The sequence below is a fragment of the Oryzias latipes genome, chromosome 20, assembly GCF_053564925.1.
Source record: "Oryzias latipes strain Hd-rR chromosome 20, Olatipes_Hd-rR_3.1".
Classification (NCBI taxonomy): Eukaryota; Metazoa; Chordata; class Actinopteri; order Beloniformes; family Adrianichthyidae; genus Oryzias; species Oryzias latipes.
The window spans coordinates 23567677-23581038 of NC_136256.1; the positions used below are offsets into that span (position 1 = coordinate 23567677).

At 37.4% G+C, this 13362-nt stretch overlaps 1 protein-coding gene across 1 annotated transcript in view; it reads left to right on the forward strand.

Annotated features, from left to right (window-relative positions):
• Window positions 1-13362, forward strand: part of insig1 (insulin induced gene 1) — a 140710-nt gene that overhangs the window by 54668 nt on the left and 72680 nt on the right. The window lies entirely within an intron of this gene.

Consider the following 13362-nt stretch of genomic DNA (forward strand, 5'->3'; position numbering starts at 1 on the left):
ATATTTGTGATGTACACTGGGCGGATCGCAAGCTTCCCGCTCCGCTCCATCCTAAAGCCTCCACTTGAACACAAATAGATCAATGTACGTCTTGTTCATAATTGTACAGATAGCTCCAATATTACTTGTCATTTTTGTTGCACCGGTAATGCCAAGTTGGGGCTGTGAAGGACTTTATATGGAGTCCTATACTGTTCATAATTAAATAAATAAATATTTAATTCAATAAATAAATATGACCTCATGCAAAAACACAATCAACCAATAAATTTATTATAAATATATAAAAAGATCATGAAATTGTGAAAAACCTGCACACCGATTTTAAATTAGCCATTATATTATTCAATATATTTCATTTTGCTTTAAAAACCTGTTCATTATTTTAAAACAGCATTTTCAAATACAGTGATCCCTTGCTATAACACGGTTTACTTTTCACGGTTTCGCTACTTCACGGGTTGGCATCGTGCATTGTGTTCTGCATTCTGATTGGCTAAAAAGTCACTCCGCTCTTCTCTACCTGTGCGTCAATAACGTTGCAGTTTAATATGTACACGTACGTAAAACAGCTTGCCAAATTTACATTATGTACGTGCAAATTCTCTTGATGTTGGCATGTCGGTGTATAAGGATGTTTTTGATGTTTTTGGGAAGAAGAAAAAAGAGCGACACCAACTGCCAATCACTATGTTCTTCTTCCCCCGAACAAACACACCTGCAGCTGCACCGCGGGCTGCAAAAGAAGAAAACACTGCAGAGTAAAGTCAGGATGCAGCGGCTCAGTCTGGACTTAGAGCAGTTAAATACACCCAAGTCACTATTTGTCCCACTGTACTTTTTTTAATCATTATTTTATAATGACAATTCTTCGGGTCGCGGTGGGCGGGGCTAATCTCCGCGATTTGAAGCCTTCTGTTCACATTGATGATTAAAATTATTATTTGACAGTACAGAACAGAAGTTATAGAAAAAAACGTTTCTAAGGTACTTTTATTGGTGAAACAAATGCTTGAGCCTGTAAAATGGTTTGTTCTGTCTTTTCAATGTATAATAGAGTATTTAATTGGATAATAATTGTTAAAAGATAGAGGTTTCTACTTCACGGTTTTTGCCTATCACGGGTTCTTTCTGGAACGTAACCCCCGCGAAAAACAAGGGTTTACTGTATTCCTTTTATTCATGTGGAATATTATTATATTGCTAAGTCTTTTTTCAGAACCTTGGATTTCAAAATCAATATTTTCCAAAGTAGCTTTGTTTTTATTTTATGTTGCTGTTTTTCACAATGACTGATTTATTTCATGAAGAGCTTTTTCAGGAGACTGTGTCTGTCTGTCAATCAAACTAGACAAGGCGGAGACACTTTTGTAATTGGCTACTCCTTTACTCAGACATGAGCAGCAGCACCTTGACTACATCGATCGAAGATGTTTCAGCGAACGTGACGGCGCAATACACACCCCTCAACACTAGGGGGAGAATGCACCTCAACACATCCACAGTGTTACACGAAATTGGGCAGTTTTTGTTCTAAATTTGCGGATAAAAGGGGCTTTGGGTGAGTATGCATAATTCAGTTGGTTTTGTGGTCGGTTCTGCAATTTTCATCTTCTCATTAACATCTAGTAGTGGTCTAAGTTAGGCTGGGTGGCTGTTGGAGTTCCACTACGCTTCTATGAACTGGAATTCCATGAACGCAACATGCCCCGTGTGGGAGGGGCTACCAGCTAATGCTTTAGCCTGATAGCCACATGGAGCGGTTGCCTGTGCTTATCTCAGTAAAAATGCACAATGCACATGGAGTGTTAAAAGATTAGGTTTATTTATTTTGAATAGTTTCACATGATAACAATGTTTCCATGTTTGAGTTGATGAGATCATCCCAGAGAGAGTCTCTGCTTCAGCTCCTGCAGTGAAACTACGTCTTAAATTGCGTGTAAATCAGAGCGCCCAGGCAGCGCGAGAGTGAGTGTGTGAGCGCAAGTTAATGGTCTGTTGCCCTGTTCCCCGGAAAAGTAATAGTAAAAAAAAAAAAGGTTTCCTCCAAAGTACAGAGCCTGATTCTTGGAATAAACCCTGTCTGCAGAATTGCTCAATCAATCCCGGATCTCTGCTGCGTTTTCCGACCACGGTCAGAAACGTCATCGCAGGTTCAACATATTCCCGGGAGGGAAAAATACCCGAAAATACCCGAAATCATTGTCTCAATGAAAATAGAAAAATATCATAAGGTTCAGGAGGCCTGAGCAGGCTTGTCCCGCTTTCCACAGCTGCCTGGTCTGACTGTCGGTCCGCCAGCTCGCCTCCTGTGAGCCAACACAGTGTGAGGCACGATGTGAGCTCTGAGTGAATGGCGTAAGAATGAGGAGTGTTTCAACAACGGGGGACTTATAGCCGTGGACGACCGGAGCTCCTCTGTGGTTTGGTCCACACAAACCCTCAAACTACAAAAACAGAGTCCATGTTTGCTGCAGCAGACAGATTGTTTGACTCTATTTGATCTCTAATGTCAGCAAATCCGCGCGGATATCACTGAAATATGTCATCTCTCTGACTGGCACACCACTGAGCGGGTATCGAGGAATAAGAGTCGATTTCCATGGATGAGCCAATGAGTGTTTAGATCCCGCCCACTTTCACTGATTGACAGACAGACCTATTCTCCTGAAAAAGCTCTTCATGAAATAAATCAGTCATTGTGAAAAACAGCAACATGAAATAAAAACAGCTACTTTGGAAAACATTGATTTTGAAATACGAGCTTCTGAAAAAAGACAGAATTATAATAATATTCCACATGATTAAAAATGAATATTTGAAAATGCTGTTTTAAAATAATGAACAGGTTTTAAAAGCAAAATGAAATATATTGAATAATATAATGGCTTATTTAAAGTCTGTGTGCAGGTTTTTCACAATTTCATGATCTTTTTATATATTTATGAGAGATTTATTGGTTGATTGTGTTTTTGCATGAGGCCATATTTATTTATTTAATTAAATATTTATTTATTTAATTATGAACAGTATAGGACTCCATAACTTTAAGCTAGCGGTAGATTTTCTGGTAATGGGGAGGGGAGGGGGAGTCGTTACTCCTCTCCAACAGTCCAGCCCCCACAACTTTCTAATGAACTACTGCCGCTCTGCACAAACTACATCCTAGAAAACTATTTAGGATTTTAGGTTTTCGCTAAAAAATGCGTAACTATAATTAAAAGACCATTGGGAACAATTTAAAATAAAGACCAAAAGATGAAGTTAAAGGTAAAACATCCACAACAATTTGAGCCTCCCAGCATTTACATTTAAAAAAAGTGTTTTTTTGGCCAAACGTGTCCTTTTGTGGTCTTTTACTCAACCTGGTTAAAATGCATCTAGAAGCTGCTTTTACGGTGACAGATAATTGGAATTTTTATTACAATGCTTTAAAAGCACAACCTTTTGAGAAACCTAAATGAAAAATGGCATTTTATTTAAAAAAAATGTATAAATGTTTTACTTTTTGTATTCCTGACATACATCTGTTTAGACATTTCAGTCACAGGTACTCCTCAAAATCAAGGCTATTTTTTCTGTTTTGTTTTTTTTTTCTCTTGAAATGAGCCAAAATTATTAAAGAAAAACCTGTTACATCCCGAAACTGTAACCAGTACATTTAAATTGCAGAGATTGGAATTTGTTGTAGGTATATGAATTCTTGGAAAACAGATGTTGGTATTTTCATGTTATTTTTTCTTACAGTAACAAAATCATAATTTGTTTTTCAGTTTTTCATTTGGAGTCTGCAAACTAGCTTTAAAATAATGAACAAAATAATTTATAACCTGGTTAGTTGTCTTATCTTATGGAAAATATTCATTAAGTGTTTTATTTTTTATTATTATTCTTGGTTTGTCTTCTTCCCTCACCTTTTCTTTGACATCTTGTTTGATTGTGTGTGCTGTAAAGTGTTTTGAACATCAGGAAGAGTTGTTTTCCACCCCTAAGAAATGATTCCTGAAGTATCTGAGATGTCTTCAGTTTTGTTTCCTTGTTTGTCGACATCAGACCTGCTCTCACTGCGACAGTGTCACGCACTGCTGTCCTGTCTGAACTGTTCATTTCTATTCAGTGCAGGAACAAACTTGTCAAAAAAGGAAAACGTTTTCAGTACAGCGTCTTGATGCAAATGTGAAACTTTGCAGTCAGAAGAAAAATGTATAGGTTAGAAACACAACTTTAAACATTTTGACAAACCAAATATCTGCTTTTCAATTGTGGCACAGCAGTTGATTTATTGTTAGAAATGTTCATAAATTGCCTGTTTTTTGATGACTAAAACTAAAACTCATGCTATTCTGTTAGCTTAGATTGTGGAGAACAATAACTTCCTAAACGCAAAATAAATTCTATGCAAAAAAAACCATATTGTACCAGATATCATGCAGTATTCATGACCTGAAGCATGTGACGCTCCCACCAGCTGTCCGGCTTCTCCCTGCAGACATTTACTCAGAAATACGTCGTGCAGAATGATGCCAAAGTGTTCAGTTACTCAGCATCTGATATTACTGAGACTGGAGCTTCATGACAGCAGTGAAGGACACTGTGTAGAGATTTCAAAGACACGCTGCTTTGGCAAAATGTCAGCATCTGAATAGAACTGCTGCATCACTGCGAAACGCTTCTTTAAAAAAAAAAAGACTCTCTCTTCTTCCCTTCTTTTCTTTTCCATTTGGTCCAACAAAAGACTGATACAGATACGAGTAAGAAGAATAAAGTTTAGCATAAATTACAAAAGGGGTTTCTTTAAATATACACCCAGTGTGTCAAATGTTTCATGACCCCTATTGTAGCAGTAAAATATATCCAACACAAGAGGCCTTCAGCTCTCATCTGTCTGCTCAGCTGTTGGACAGGACAAGTAAAATAAATAGATAAATAAATTATGACTGCCATTTTGGACTCTAGCAGGCTAAACCTAATAGGAAAAAGTCGGAAGTTCATAAGTGGAGATTCAGGGCAGATTAGAGAAGGAAAATCAGAGTCGCTGAGGTTTTTTTTTTTCCCTACAATAATAAGGCAAAGATAAAAGGACTAGAGAGTTTCTAGGAAACATTTAATTCATGGTTCTATTTTTTGATCACATCATTGCTTTCATGTTTTGAGATTCCTACTTTTAAGGTCTCACTGCTGACTTTATCAAGGAGGAAGCCTAAGAATAAAAAGAAATGAAAGACAAAAGGAAATCATGTATCCAACCACACTATTAGATGGTAAAAACAAAGGTCTCAACGTAGAAAATAATTTAGGAACCCTACATCTTTTAACCGTATCTCGCTTTAGTTATGCCAATCAGAATTGCAACATTTAACCGACTGCATTGAGTGAATGGTTTTTAAATGAAGGTGTAGTACTTAGATTTTATATATTTATTCTTGAGTTGTACTTAAGACACCTGTTATAGAATGTGAAATTGCTTTACTACTTCCTGGAAAGGAAAATTAAAAACCAAATATCCAACATATGCTTTTTTAAATTTACCACAAACACACTAATCTGTAAACAAATATGTGCACCACCAGTTAAGCATTTATAGGGCCCCCTGATGTTTCCAGCTTTTCATTAAAAAATTGTTCAGCGTAAAGTCTCGGATTCTGAAATGAAAAGGATAGGACAAAGAAGCAGCTGGAGTTACACGCATCTTTAATTTAAAGTAATTATTAGACCATTGTGTGTTTCAAACATTCAATATATTACATTAGCCACTTTTTACAGATATAGGAGCTGAACATGTACACTTCTTTCAACAAAACAAATTAAAGAAATCTTTAGAAATTTTCTTTCTGGTCTTTGTTTGTTTTTTGCAAAAGATCCCAAAAACGTTTGACTCTTGCAGAAATCTCGGCTTTCACGTTTCTGTCTATCCCAATTCAGTACAATTCAGTGTTCTTTTGTCCTCAGAATATAGTAGCTGTGTTGGTTCAGGGCGCCACCACCACACACTTCCTCCTCCATGTTTGATAGTTGATCTCTCACTGTGGAGCTGCCCTTTCAACTTTTTGATAGGACACTAAGATTGTACCAAAGATTTTCAAATCTTAGCAAAGTCCTTCTTGCAACAATTCATCCTGTCAGCAGCTCAGTCTCTTTACAGCAAAAACTGAGGGTGACTTGTAACATAATTGTAGCAACAGGTTTGCGAGGAAAAGCATTTATTGGTTTCACTACACCTTCAAAGTTCAAGTACACAAACTGTGCATTCTCTGCTAATTTCCTTCTTACCAGTTTCCTGACTGGCTGACCAAAGTTTCTTAGAAATGTTTGCAGATGAATTTCTTTTTAACAACTTCTACGAAAGGCAGGTTGGAATTCATGAAGAGAAGACGGCATTCTTCACTAAATCTAAACATTTATTCCATTCACACGTTTTTCGATTTGGTTAATGTTTTCATTTTCATTTTTGTGCTTTTTATATTTTAAGTCTTGTGTATTGTCATTTATCTATACAATTCTAAAAGAGTGAAAGTTCCTTTTTGTAGGTTCTTTTCATTTTCTGTCAGGTGCTCTGGATTGGGTCAATAAGGACCGGTGGCTGTGCTGGATTGGAGGAAGGAAGACTGTTCCGGCTCGGTGTTGGAGGATGAGGACTTTGCATACCTGGCATCTTCACAGCCCCAAGGTCAAATAGAATATCTGAAATTTGAGTTGGTTCTGTTTTGTTTATTTTTGCCTCCAGAAATGCTTCTTTTTACTTTGTTATCTTTGCATCTGGGGCAATAAACTTTTTAAACTGATTCTTTTTGTTATAAAATGGTTCGTCTTGGCAGCTTTATTAAATATTTTTGGTGGCTTGAGGGCTGATTGATTTGCTTTGGTGTCTCTTTTTTATTTCATACCCTTCCCTCCTGGAGGTGCATAACAGGCAAGGACCACAATCTGAGTTGAGAACTAAAGGTTTATAGATTAGTTTTTAGGTGTGTTGCTTTATCTAAATAAATATATGAACATAAATACAGACACATTTTAATCTTTGTTCTTCAGACTGTATTTATTGTTTTTACAAAACAATTAAGATTGCAAATAAGATTTTGTATCTATAACTTAAATTTGTTTTAACGTCACTTTTTTGCAAATGTGTCCAATGAGAGAAAATAGGCAAAAGGAAACATGAGTGGCTGTCAGAGCCATAAATATTACAAAATGAAAGACGTTTTCAGATAATTGTGTTGAGTTTGAGCAGATAAAAGAAAACTTTCAGTGACACCTGCTGTCTCTGGCATGAATCTCAAGGCCAAATTATTTGAGGCATGCACCAAAACCTGTGCTGCTTGTTATGCAACGATAAATTTGAAAAATCTTCTTCAGCATGCAGGACAAACTTGGGGCGCCGCTCATGAGATGGAATTTTTACTCTGCCAACATCCTGTCAAAGAAAAAAAACCTCCATCTCCTTAATTTACTGAATCTTCCTGCCTTTTTCATTGTCCGGTACTGCCTGCCTAAGCACATCGTAACCTAACACCTTGCCTGTCTGCACCTGCTGCAGGATTTGCCAGCCACTGACACGGTAATTAGCTGTGGGTGGGAAAGTGCAGATACATATCAATATATGTATTGGACGGCAGCTTGCCAGTTTCTGCTTCTCTAAAATGGTTAAAAGAGAACTAATTTAAGCCTGGTGTATTTTCAGATCGTGCAGCACATTAAACTTGCTTCATAAATTATTGCTTTATTACAAAAAAATGTTAGCTCAGAAATCTGTTTTCCTCCATGTTAATTTGTGTTTAAAGATGACTCAATCTGTCAACAGTACCAGAAAATGATGCTTTTGTTGATTTATATTTAGGCCGATTGCATCATTGCTTTTGAAACGGTATAAGCTGGAGATGCAGAGTCAGCTGAGGGACAACAGCTTTATTCAGAGAGGCTGTGCTTAGCTCACACACAAGTGCACGGCTTCCTTTACTGCTGACTCAAAGGCATACGCTGGCTCATTAACTTAAACCGCCATTCACCCCCCATAATGGGACAGAGGACACTATGGTGAAACAAAAATTAAGCGGCCCTGCCTTCTGTTAGCCGTCTGAAAGACCATTTGACAGAGAAACGACATGTCAGACAGTCTCAGTAAATCCAGATTCTTCCTCAGGGCTGCCATTATGCATCAAAAGTGTCATATTCTTTCACACATGCAACCTTGAGGGACAATTGAGCAAAGAAAACAATCTCAAGAAAAGTCCATGTTGATCTGTGCTTTTCTTAAAATCTTTTATTATGGAGTTGCAATAAGAAAAAGGTTGCATAACAGAAGGAAATTCAAGCACAGTCTGCTGCTGCTGCTGCATGCATTCATAACAATCCCCCAAATAAACAATAAAATCATAAAAAGATTAAAATATCCTGATTAAAAATACAATAAAACCATAAAATATTCCAGACTTAAACACATCCTCATATCAACTCTGCAACACATTAAGTATTTTTTTTGAATAATTTAAATAAATTTGAAGAAAAAAGACAATTTATGATCATTTTGAAGGCCATACTTCGAGTGAGAGTGTCCATAGGTGCAAAGACGTTAAGGCAGAAATCAATCTTAAGGGAATGTCCTAACAAAATTGGCTAAAAGTGTAAAACTCCATTAATGTAACACCACCACCACAGCCAAAAAAAAGGAGGAGGAAATTTCCTTTTTAAGACACTCAAGCAACAAATGTCATTTTTCCAGCTGTAGCTGGCAGAAGACGTGTCACAGATGTAAACAGGGTGAAGCATAGAGCATAAAAAGATATATATAGAGAAAAACCAGCACGAATATAGAAGTGGGAAAGCAACAACATTTGATTGTAATCTTGTATGGCTATGTGGTTAATGGTCTGGTGTGGAGCTTGATGACAGTATAACAGGTAAACTGGATCAGAGTAGAAGGATTTTTTTTTTTTTAAATAACAAACTACCCTAAAATAACAGAAAAAAAATTAAGAAGACCAATGTGAGTAAACTCTAACTCACTTATTAACCCTTGTGCTACGTTAGATGACCCCCCCCCCTTACATTGACGTGTTCTCCCTACCATGACAAAGGTGGATAAAGGTGAAGAGGATTTCATGTAATCCATGGACACCAGGATCACAAATCATTGAAGAAAAATGGTTCAGAGCACTGTCTAGTGGGTCTAGATGACCCAACTCCCAACGTTGAAGTGCCTAGGATAGCACAAGGGTTAAACACTTTTGCTAAAAGATTGGTGCTTACACAAAGTACCATTTCAATTTGCTTGCTGGTGATCCTTGGTTTTGTTCAATTCCAGAGGGTCTATATAGCCAATCTTTAACAGAAAGTAAAGGAAAAAATAAACTTTAGTTTAATCCAGAAGTTTAAAGTTTGGTGCACAAAAAATACATCTAGGAATGCATTTATTAAATATTTAAACATTTTCATCCCATTTTTATTTATTTATTTTTCGTGACTATGTTGACATAAAACAAAAACAAAAAAAATCAAATATTGACTGTATCTTGCCAATAGTCATTTTCCAGGAGCTGCTGTCAAGCCACAGCGGCTGACAGCAGTACGTTCTGGTTGTAATAGCCGGATTTGAAGGCTTGTGATTTATGGGGACAGGCAAGTACTGCAGGACAAGGTCAGAGATATGTACAGCGGGAGTGGAAAGACTGGACTCTGCACCGTGAAGAGGGGGCCGAGCAAAGACGTGTGATGTTTGCATTAACAAGTGCGATGTGAATCACAGCTGCTCAGAAACACAGTGTGGGGGGACATTTCCATCTGCGCAGACACAATTAAATGCAGAGCTAAATTAATGCTGCAGAGACGGTGACTGTGGTTTCTTAATCTACTGCAGTGGAATTTTGCACCTTAGGATCAAACGGCTTAGTGAAAAGAGCCTTAGTATTACACCTGAATGAACAAAAACACTTCAGTGAGTCAAGTGGCTCACAATGAACACTTTCTAATTAGAAAGATTTGATATTCCTAATTAAAGTAGCCTCAAAGTATTAGCAGCTACTAGGGTGATGTTATTCTATAGATTATCACTTAAACGAGGGAGTTGTAGCAGAAAAGTGGATAAAATGTTTGAGAGGATCCGATAAATACGAGCTTCCATATTTGTGGATTATCCTGATGAGCTGCATGTTGAGGCTTGTGAGGCAGAGGCACAGCTAGCTCTTCTGAATATAGAAATAATTATTCTGAACCTTCACAGCAAAAATCCAACAATGCCACCTGGCAATGAAGGAAAACAGTTTCACGGGTTCACATCTATGATAAATAAATCAGACAGTCGGTAGGCAATCTGAAGGCAAAAATGGAAGTAGAGGTTCTTGAATGATGGGAAAAAATCTGCTGGAGGGCCACTTTCTGAAAAAGAATATCCAGAAATACCACTAACCTCCCCTTGTGACCCCTGAGAACCCAGAAACTTAGTCTGGAACATGCACGCGCGCACAGAGGGGGACGCACTAGCTTAGCCACTCAAGGACATCCAGCTTTCTGATAAGCAGAAAAACAAACTAAACCTGGATAAAGCTTTACAAACAAAGATCATCTCAGCAATGGAAATGCAGACCAAAACCGAATCCAGTTACAAAGGACAAAGAAGGAAAACTACTGAACAAAATGTATTGACCAGGACAACAGCGAGTGACTTATGTATAGAAGTACAAAGCAGCTTAAAAGGGATCAAATTCAAAAATGTATGGAAAAAGCAAATGTTATGAAAAAAGAAACCCCAAACAAAAGAGGGCAAAAAAAAAAACAGCAGCAAGACCTGAGAGAAGGTGAAAAGATGCAATCCAAACCCAATTTACCAGCCTGAAAGCAAATTCTGGGAACAAGAATCAGTCTCAGCTTCTCAGCAGAACCATCGACAGCAAACAGGTGAGAGAAGAACTCACAGGTGCTGAGTGTTAAGGATGAGGGTGGAGCCACACTTAAGATGCATTCAAGTGTTCATTTGAGTGGAGTTCCTGACATGTAAAGACCCACTTTAATGGAAATGTGCTGTTTTTAACATGTTCTTGTGGCATTTTTTGATGTCGGAGGACAGTTGCTGAGAAAATTAAGCTCAAAACTGTATTTTGAGTTATTATTTTATTTTATGTAAATTGTTGTGAATCAGGAGCAGATGAAAAAAGCTTAATTGTGACAAATATACGCTGTATGAGATCTCAAATGTGAAAACTCATCTGAACTCTGATGCAGACCACATATTTGAATTCTGTTCCCTTGTGCACTTAATGCAACATAATAACCAGAAAGTTGGGGGAATTCACAGATTTTCTTCTAGCTTTTTCCCCCACTATGGTCAGAAAACACTGCCCCCAAGTAATCAGGGTTTGGAACTGTGGGATTCTTCCTTGCAGTTTGATACACTCCAGGCTTCTTGAATGCGAATTTAGCATATGGTGTTCACACTGGACTGTTGCTACCCGATACTAGTTGGAAGAGGCTTGGTGTGAATTGTCCAAGTGGAGCAAATCTTGCAAATCTTGCTCCAGGCTTTTTCTTTCACAGCTCTATTGTGAAATATGTAAGACTTGGTGTCATAATTTTAGACAGGCACAGACCGCAGTTATTGATTTTTCCATCATGATCAAACGGTTTGCACTTCTGTGAATTAAAAGGGATGCTAGCTAAATGTCACTAACAAATCAGAGTCTCTGATTGGTCAAAGTACAACCTGGTTTAACTTGCAACATGCGTTCAATGGCCATGTGTTTTCTGTGTACAGTAGAAACCTGCAAGAACCCGGGAGTTTTGAACGCGGAAGCACAAATGGTGCATTTGGACGTGTTTACATAGAATTTTCGTTCAAAGTGGTCGCTTGAACACCGGCAGTGTGAACGCAGCTTTAGATCCACATGTGTGAATGCAAAACAAATCAGACTAAGAATTTAAACTTTGCATTCCTGCATTGTGGGAATATTATTGTATGAAAGTAGCTTAAGTACAGAGGGTCCTTTTCTGTCACAATGACATTTGATGATTAAGGAGCAAAAAGAAGTTAATGTGTTCTTCATTTAAAAATCATGTGTTTTTACTCAAATTAAATTGTCTCTCGCTGGTACGTTGTGTGACCAAATTATGCATCTGACAAAACCCAACTTAACTTTGCACATTTTATGCCAGTGCGCAGCGTACTTCAGCATATTTGAAAACAAAAGCCAAATAGTCTTACCTGATTTTCCATCCAACTAAAACCCTCCCTGTATTTTTTGTATCCGATTTGCAGACTTATTCTATTCATTTGCTCCAAAACAAATGAAATTACACTTTTAGGACTATAGAGGCTCTGTAAATATAGCACATTTTAACTTAAAAAAAATAATTTAAAACCCTTTCTAATTATTTGTGAGCCCGTTTTATAGCTGGTTGTTGGCCAAATCCATTATTTTTGGAAATGGCAAGGAAATTCAAATTAGTCAGCATGCAAGCAGAAATTTAAAATAGACCCAAAGTTAAAAAAAATAAATGCATAAAGAATACATAACCCTCCTGAAAGTCAATAGAGCTAAAAAGATCAGTTTGACCTGGGCTCATTTTAAAATGTCAGTTTAACTCCTAGTCTTGAAAATGGAATGTGTCCGCCTATCTGTTTAACAGGGAGCTGTTTTATTGAAAATGAACCTGAAAGCTAAAAGCTTTGCCTCCAATTTCTGACCTTGACATTCTGGAAACTGCAATTAAGTCTCTGCATCCACTCTTTAGCTGTCAGCTTCTTTCAGATCTACATATAAAGACTTTTACAGCAGAACTGAACTTTGCCCTTTAAGATTTTATATGTTAACCAAGGAGGACAATGTCTCAGAACCTTTCAAAACTCTTTGTCTAACATTTTGAATCACTTGAATGAATTGAAATGATTTGTTTGGGCTCCTGGCTATACTTTTTTGGCAGCCGTCCAACTTCATTAAATAGATCAGTTTTAAAAATTTGTAAAATTGTAAAATGCATATGAAAACTAAATTCTGTCCATAACAGTTTTTTTTTTCATCAGATCAGTGGTGATTGGTGTCAAAATAAGTTCTGAGACTTAATGTTACTCACAGATAACATTCAGGGTTGTCTGTGAGTAATTCAGATCAACATTCAGATACCCTCTTCTCCTGAGGTGGGATTTCAAACTGCATCAATGACTGAAGTGATGTAAACATTTAAAGCAAAAACTTTTCTGAATGAACATAAAAAAATTATTTTTGAAGCTTAGAAAAACTTTAATTATAGCCGGTTTAGCTCGTGCTGGTTTGCGGCGCCTTCCGTCTGTGAAAACAGGGTTCAACTCTGGGCTGCTCCCTGTTCCCTTCTCTACTTCTGTGCCGGTCCCAAGCCCGGTTGCTTTGAGAGGGTTGCGTC